Source organism: Bison bison, unplaced genomic scaffold, assembly GCF_000754665.1.
Source record: "Bison bison bison isolate TAMUID 2011002044 unplaced genomic scaffold, Bison_UMD1.0 scf7180017864508, whole genome shotgun sequence".
In the NCBI taxonomy this organism is placed as follows: Eukaryota; Metazoa; Chordata; class Mammalia; order Artiodactyla; family Bovidae; genus Bison; species Bison bison.
The window spans coordinates 3,130,998-3,138,864 of record NW_011495064.1 but is presented as its reverse complement, the minus strand read 5'-3'; the positions used below and the strand labels follow the sequence as shown (position 1 = coordinate 3,138,864).

Genomic DNA, 7,867 nt, shown 5'->3' with positions numbered 1-7,867 from the left:
TCCCAGAGTTGCACATATGAACAGAGCACTGTTGCAAGGGGAACATTGGCACTTTCCTGGAATTCTGGCCCACCCCAGCCCCACCCCACCCATACCCCCAGCCCAGTATTCTTGCCTGGAGAATTCCGTGGACAGAGGTGCCTGGCGGGCTATAGTCTAAAGGGTCTCAAGAAGTCAGATAAGACTGAGTGCCTAACACTTTGCATGATCCATCCTTCCCCCATGGACGCAGATTGGTGTGGCAGGAGAAAGAGAACAGTACCAAGACTCAGAGCCCTGTCTTGCTGCCTATTGTCTGAGGCCTGAAAAGTTCTGACCCTCCCAGAGCCCCAGCTTCCTCATGTGGTAAACAAGATGATAAAACTCCTTTTCTCTTAAGGTTAGTGTGAGTGAAGGAGGAAACAGAACAGGCTGTATCTGGAAAGCAGGACTCCGTCTTGGGCCGGACTGTGGACTTTGAGCTCTATGCCCAGTAACTGTGGAAACGACAAACCAACTGGAAAACCAGGCCCCTGCAAGGAAGGGCCCCAGGGCTCTCTATTGCCTCAAAGAATACCCTACTTATCTGTGTAACCAAATAGAATCATACATTCTATTATGCTTATTGGGGTATGACCACAAGCCTATTGTCTACTGTTAACTACCTAAGCTTAAGGCATATGAATCACGGGTTAACTTTGATTGTATCTTTCTTTTTCCTTTGGTCAGACTAGTTTAAGGGAATTTGGGGAGGTGGGTTTGGCCACATACACTTAGGGTATATAAGGTTTTCACAAAAACTGGTCGGGGTCCTTGGCTAAGAGGAGACTCTGCTTTGGGCCCGCCGGTGTAATAAACTGCACTCCACTATCTGCATTGTCCTTCTGAGTGAGTTCGTTTCCCGGAACGCGTGGCTACAACATGAGGATTAAATAACCCCATATATTTAGAGCGCCTTGCTCAGGGAGTAGCCACCCACCCTCCTGGGTGTTGGTATCTGTCATCCATATTCACATTACAAAATACGGTACTTACCACAGAAATCTGCACCTTGCTTAGTCGTGTGTGTGTGTGTGTGTGTGTGTGTGTGTCTGTCACTGTCAGACTGTCAGACTCTGTGACTCCACGGATGGCAGCCCGCCAGGCTCCTCTGTCCGTGGAATTTTCCAGGCAATAATACTTGAGTGGGTTGCTATTTCCTTCTCCAAGGGATCTTCCTGACCCAAGGATCAGACCTGAGTCTCTTGCGTCTCCTGCAATGGCAGGTGGATACCTAGAGAAGCCCCACTAAGTTTCGGTATCACTAATGAAATTCTGGGACTCTTAAGGGCAAAGACTAAAATTAAACTTAATTCTATGCTGGTTTTACAACAGCTGTGTCTTGGAATGAATGGATGGAATAAAAGAATGACACATTCATTCATTATCCCGAGTGTTCCAGCTACGAAGAATAGGAGACTGTTTGGATAGGTATCTTTTTGTTTTTATAGGCTCTTTGGAAGTTGGGGATAATTTACAGGAAACATGCCTAAGATCCACACAGAATCCTGACCAGGATGATGTAGAAATTGAGTCGATGGCCAAGAATTAGATAAGCAAATAAACATTTATTTTTTAATTTATTTACTTGTTTATTTGGCTGCACTGGATCTTAGGTATGGCTTGTGGGGCATAGTTCCCTGACCAGGGATGAACCCAGGCCTCCTGCATTGGGAGCAAGGAGTCTTAATCACTGAATACCAGGGAGGTGTAAACATTTAAGATCCAATAAACATTTGGATCTTAAATAAAATACCAGGTTTGGGCATCAAGGAAGCTAAGGCAAAATAATCATGATACAGTAAAAACCATTTTTTCTCAACCAGAAATTTCAAAAAAATCAATTTTTCAACAACTGCAAGGTTTTCATTGAACTAACTTCTTGTTATAACAAGCTGGAAGAGCTAGCTTGCTCTGGTGACAAACAGTTTTCAAAGTTTGCTGTGCAGTCAAAGCCTGTGTGGACAGAGCTGTACGCTGCTGATGCTGCTGAACATGGAGGGAAAGTAAAAATTTGCTGCCTTGTTTCCAGTCAGCCCGGAATGCCCTGTAAAGGAGGAGAATCATGAATAGCAGAGCTGCTACTTGTGCATAGAATGCAACTCCTGCTTCATCAGTCTGAATGGCATCTCATCGCACATTGAACAGCAGGCTCTTTCCTCTCAGATGTAGCGCTCGTACTGCTAGGAGGACAGCAAATAGATGCTGATGATTAAATGGAGATTTCAGAAATATAAGCAGACTCTACTGATTTCAAGATGCTGAGCACATCTATTGAAATCCTACGCATAATTTCAAGAAGAGCAAACTCAGAAACCATGGTGAATGAGTCACTTCCTGCCTCTCGCCCACCCGTGTTCACATGTCAACTCATAGACGTAGTTCTTAAGTGACACCGGATGTCTGCTTGTTCTTTGGTTGAAATAGTCAAATAAGTGAACCCTGGGGAGACACAGTGTGATGCAGAAAGTGCCCATGCTTTAGCGTGTCGGTATTCAAGAGTTTGGCTGTGAGTGTGAAGAGAGCTCAGCTGAGGGGGGTGTCATGACTCAGAAAAGAGTAGTGTTAGGCCATGTTGAGAATATTTTATTTTTTTAACACATTAAGAATAACTTTTATTTAAAAACAGAAATATTTATATGTATATATATATATATGTTGCAGCCCTTAAGGAAAAATAACAAAGTCCCTTTATTTGAAATTCAGTGTAAACAGGTATACAATTTTAAACTATAAATCCATAGTTTTTTTCTTTCTTGTTTAAGTGATGTAAAAACTTTTGTTCTGTTCAAAGGCATCTGTGTCTTGGAATTACAGGGACTTCTCAGTAATTTCTTCACTAGTCTGTTTGTTGTTTAGTTCCTAAGTTGTATCTGACTCTTTCTCGACTTCATGGACTGCAGCCTGCCAGGCTCCTCTGTCTGTGGGGTTTCCCAGGCAAGAATACTGGAGTGGGTTGCCATTTCCTTCTCCAGGAAATATTTTAAAATACTTTTTAAAGTTTTAGGTATACAAGCAAGAGATGTAATATACGTTCATTGAAAAAATCTTAGAAAATGTTGTTCAGTTGCTCAGTCATTTCTGATTCTCATTCAGTGACACTGATTCTGATTCAGTAACCCCATGGACTGCAGCACGCCAGACCTCCCTGTCCCTCACTCTGCCCTGGAGTTTGCCCAAGTTCATGTCCGCTGCATCAGTGATGCCATCCAGCCATCTCATCCACTGATGCCCTCTTCTCCTGCCCTCCATCTTTCCCAGTATTAGGGTCTTTTCCAGTGAGTTTGCATCAGGTGACCAAAATATTGGAGCTTCAACTTCAGCATCAGTCCCTCCAATGATTATTCAGGGCTTAGAAAATACAGGTAAGCAAAAGGAAGAAAACAAAAGTCACCCACAACCCTACTACCCAAGAGAACTGCTGCCAGCATCTTGAAGTTGACGTAGGTCTGGAAGATGTTCACACAGAGGCTGATGTGTGGTTAACAGTGCGGACTGCGGGGCCCAAGCCCTACTCCTCAGTAATGAGGCATTGATTAAGCTGTTTGGCTACTTTACATCTCAGTTTCCTTATCTGTAAAATGGAGAAAAAGATACTACCTTGCTCAAAGTGTTGATATGGGTAGGTGAGTTCATATTTCTAAAGCACTTAGAACAAGTACTGGCACATGCCAGCCATATGGTAAAACAACATGCATATTGCATAATTTTCTTTTTCTCTTCTTTGTTTAAAATTGAAATAACAGGCAAAACTAACCTAAGGTAGAAAAAAAATATCAAAGCAGTGATTCCCCCTGGGGACAGACATTGATTAAGAAGGGTATGAGGGAAATTTCTGGTGTAATGAATAATGTTTACACCTGGGGAAGCATTTGACTTGACACAGATTGTGAGTTTGTCTAAACTCAAAATTTTACACTTTTAAGGTTTATGTATTTCATTATATGTAAATTTTATTTTAGATGAATAAGCACTGGAAGCAAATATTGAAATATTGTTAATGATGTTCATGCTAAAGTATTTAGGGGAGAGCATACTGGTGTGGAGACTCTGATGCTGGGAGGGATTGGGGGCAGGAGGAGAAGGGGATGACAGAGGATGAGATGGCTGGATGGCATCACCGACTTGATGGAAGTGAGTTTGAGTGAACTCCAGGAGTTGGTGATGGACAGGGAGGCCTGACGTGCTACGATTCATGGGGTCGCAAAGAGTCAGACACGACTGAGCGACTGAACTGAACTGAACTGAAATTGGTGTGGAGAAGAGGGCAGCAGAGGATGAGATGGTTGGATGACATCACTGACTCAACGGACATGAATCTGAGCAAACTCTGGGAGACAGTGAAGGACAGGGGAGCCTGGCGTGCTGCAGTCCATGGGGTTGCAAAGAGTTGGACCTGATTTAGTGACTGAACAACAACAACAACAATACTGGCGTGTGCAATTTACTTTGAAATGCATCGAAAAATGAGGTAGATTGATGGATGGATAGAGGGTTAATAGAGGGATAGAAATACAATAAAGCAAGTATACTAAAATGTTAATGTTAGAATTGACATAGTGTTCATCATAAAATTCTTTCAACTTTTGGTATTTTTCACAATAAAAATTTTTATAATAATATATAAAATATGGGGAAAAGTATATAATACTGTGGTACTGTTTAACTTACTCTTTTTGCTCTAAGATGTATCATGATAGTCCTAAGTTATTAGTCTTTTCTATAAATATAATCATTATAATATCATACTCTATAGATTAATGAAATTAACTCAACCACTATTACATATTTCAATTAATTGTGAATTCATTACAAAGCAATGAGAAGAATGCTTCATGAATGAACTATTAATACCCTCAAAGACTTTTGAGAAAACATTTTATCCATAAAACTAGAATAAGACACCCTTAAAAAAAATAAGAGTCCTGGGAAGGGAGGGATAAATTAGGAGTTTGGGATTAACAGATCCACACTAGTATATATAAAACAAATAAAAAGAACCTATTGTATAGCATCAGATCAGATCAGTCGCTCAGTCGTGTCCGACTCTTTGCGAGCCCATGAATCACAGCACACCATAGGGAACCATATTCGATATCTTGTAATAACCTATAAAGAATATATATATGTATATGTGTATATATATGGGGCTTCTCTGGTGGCTCGGTGATCTCGAAATATATTGATTAGAGATCATACATAAGTAGTAAATTTATAAAGAAAAGCAAAAGAATAGCTAACATAAAATTCAGGGAAGTGGTTACTTTTGGTAGGGGGATGGTGGGAGGAACCACTGGAGCCCCTCCACAGGGTTTCTGAGGTGCTAGGGTGATGGGCACATCATAGGTGTATGATCTCTTCTCCTGTCTCCTTGGCATGTTGGTCTCAGGCAGCAGTTTGTGTTCCAAGCCTTCCTGAAGCCTGCCCCCAGCTGTGTGTCTGCCTCTGAGAAGAGCTTGGTGATCCCCGTCACACAGGCCCGATTGTGGAGGTGCTGTGCCCATGCTTGCTGGCTTGCTAAAAAGCTGGCTGGGGACTGCCCTGGCCGTCCAGTGGTTAGGACTCTGAGCTTCCACTGCAGGGCGTGCAGGTTCTATCCCTGGTCAGGGAACTGAGATGCTGCACAGAGAGGTTGAAATAATAATAATAATAAGCCGGTTGGATACACAGTTGGGAAAACTATGGTGCCTGGGGAAAAAAAAAATGATTAGAACTTGGGACTGCTCCTAACCAGCGGTCTGGGCTGGGGGGGATTAATAGGCAAGAATTGGAGCTGCCGAGTTGAAACCAAAATCAGACTCTAGAGAGAAAGGTGGGCAGGAGTGCAGTGCAGGGTTTTTTTTTTTTTTTTGGCCATAGAAATTGCAGGGGATGGCATGGTCTGGAGTGGGAAGCCTAACGGAGAATCTGCCCAGTATAAGGAGGAGATAAGCTGGTCAAGAAGAGTCTCTCCTCCATCTGTGGCAGGAGCCAGTCCTCAAAATGGCAAGTCACCCCCAACCTGGCTTGGGATGGATCTGTCACAGAATCAGTATTGTTCCGAATGCCAAGCCGTGCCTTGACACATGACTGCTTTTGCAGGAGTCTGCATTTACACATAGGTATGATATTATCTCATTTTAAAATGAGCATATGGAAGCCTGCAGGCCAGAATGAACTCTCAGTCCCTACAAAGCAGCCACTTGGTGAGCTGGGGCTGCACAGTCAGCCTCACAATGCATTCCGGCACAGCCACCCAACCTACAGCCACACTGCTAGACACACCGAATGCTGGCAACCCATTATCTTTGTGAGCGCTAGAATGTGCGGAAGAGCCAACAGCCATTCAGAACCAGGTGCATTGAGGCATTCCCTGACAAACCGGTGATCAGGACTCAGTGTTTTCACTGCAGTGACCCAACTCCAGGATCCCACAAACAGCTCAGTATGGCGAAAAAAAATAAAGAAAAAACCGAGTGTGCTGTGTCGAAGGGCCATCAGGTTTCATAGGGCCATTTGGGATAAGAAAAGAAGGATATGACAAAGAATGTACAGTCTTCCTGTGTTTATGTTACAAACTGCCTCCAAATACAGCATTCCATAGATGCTTTTGAGAAACATTACTTCCTGCATGGTTCCAGGCGCCCAGCAGGCCTATGGAGTAGGTAAAACTACCCCGTTACACAGACAATGCACCTGAGGCCCAGAGTCACTAAGAACTTACCCAAGATTGCACAGCTAGTAAGGGGTGAAGTTTGGATTTGAACCCAGGCAGTCTGACACAAGACTCCATGCTTTAAAAAAAAAATTTTTTTTTTAAATTTATTTTTGGATGTGCTGGTCTCTGCTGCTGTGTGTGGGCTTTCTCTAGTGGCAATGAGCAGGGGGCTTGTCTAGTGTTGAGCACAGGCTCTAGGCACCTGGGTCTTCAGCAGTTGCAGCACGCAGGCTCAGTAGTTGGGGCTTGAAGGCTCTAGAGCACAGGCTCAGTAATTGTGATACATGGGCTGAGTTGGATGTGGGATCTTCCTGGACTATGTGTTGAACCTGCGTCCCCTGCATTGCAAGGTGGATTCTTAACCTCTGGGCCACAAGGGAAGCCCAAGACTGCATGCTTTTAATCGCTACAAGTTGCCTCTTGGTTAAAACAAGGGCATTGCCTCCTAAGGTGAAGACTCGGAAGAGAACAAATCTTTCTTAGAAACATACACCAAATGAAAGAGTTAGAAAATCAATTTTGCCTCTACATATCTAAACCATATATTTATATATAATATATATACACATTATATATAAATGTTATGTATAATGTATATACATTATATATAAATATATTGCATATATAATGTATATTTATGTTTATATATATAAAATCTGTCTGGTTTACTGGTACAGCCCTGGAACCTAGTACAGTGACTGGCACATAGGAGACAATAAATTTTGCTAAATGAAGATGTGAATGAATGAATAAAGTGTGCGTTAATGGGTGAATGGGTGTTCTAGGCTGCAGTCCATGGGGTCGCGAGGAGTTGGATACGACTGAGCGACTTCACTTTCACTTTTCACTTTCATGCACTGGAGAAGGAAATGGCAACCCACTCCAGTGTTCTTGCCTGGAGAATCCCAGGGATGCGGGAGCCTGGTGGGCTGCCGTCTATGGGGTCGCACAGAGTTGGACACGACTGAAGCGACTTAGCAGCAGCAGCAGCAGGGTGTTCTAGGCAGAGAGGGAGGTATCATTTATTGAGTCTCTTCTCCTTGTAGAAGGGAATCAATAAATAATAAATGTCCTTGGGAATCAATAAATGTCCTTGTAGGACACTGTGTTTTCTGGAGTCACTTGATTTAACCTCATTCTAACTATAAGGTG

At 42.8% G+C, this 7,867-nt stretch overlaps 1 long non-coding RNA gene across 1 annotated transcript in view; it reads right to left on the bottom strand.

Annotated features, from left to right (window-relative positions):
* Positions 1-7,186, bottom strand: part of LOC104980805 — a 17,426-nt gene extending 10,240 nt beyond the window's left edge. The window contains exon 1 of the long non-coding RNA XR_824306.1: positions 7,174-7,186. This is a non-coding gene — a long non-coding RNA (uncharacterized LOC104980805). The remainder of the gene's footprint in view (positions 1-7,173) is intronic.
* Positions 7,187-7,867: the final 681 nt, after the last annotated feature.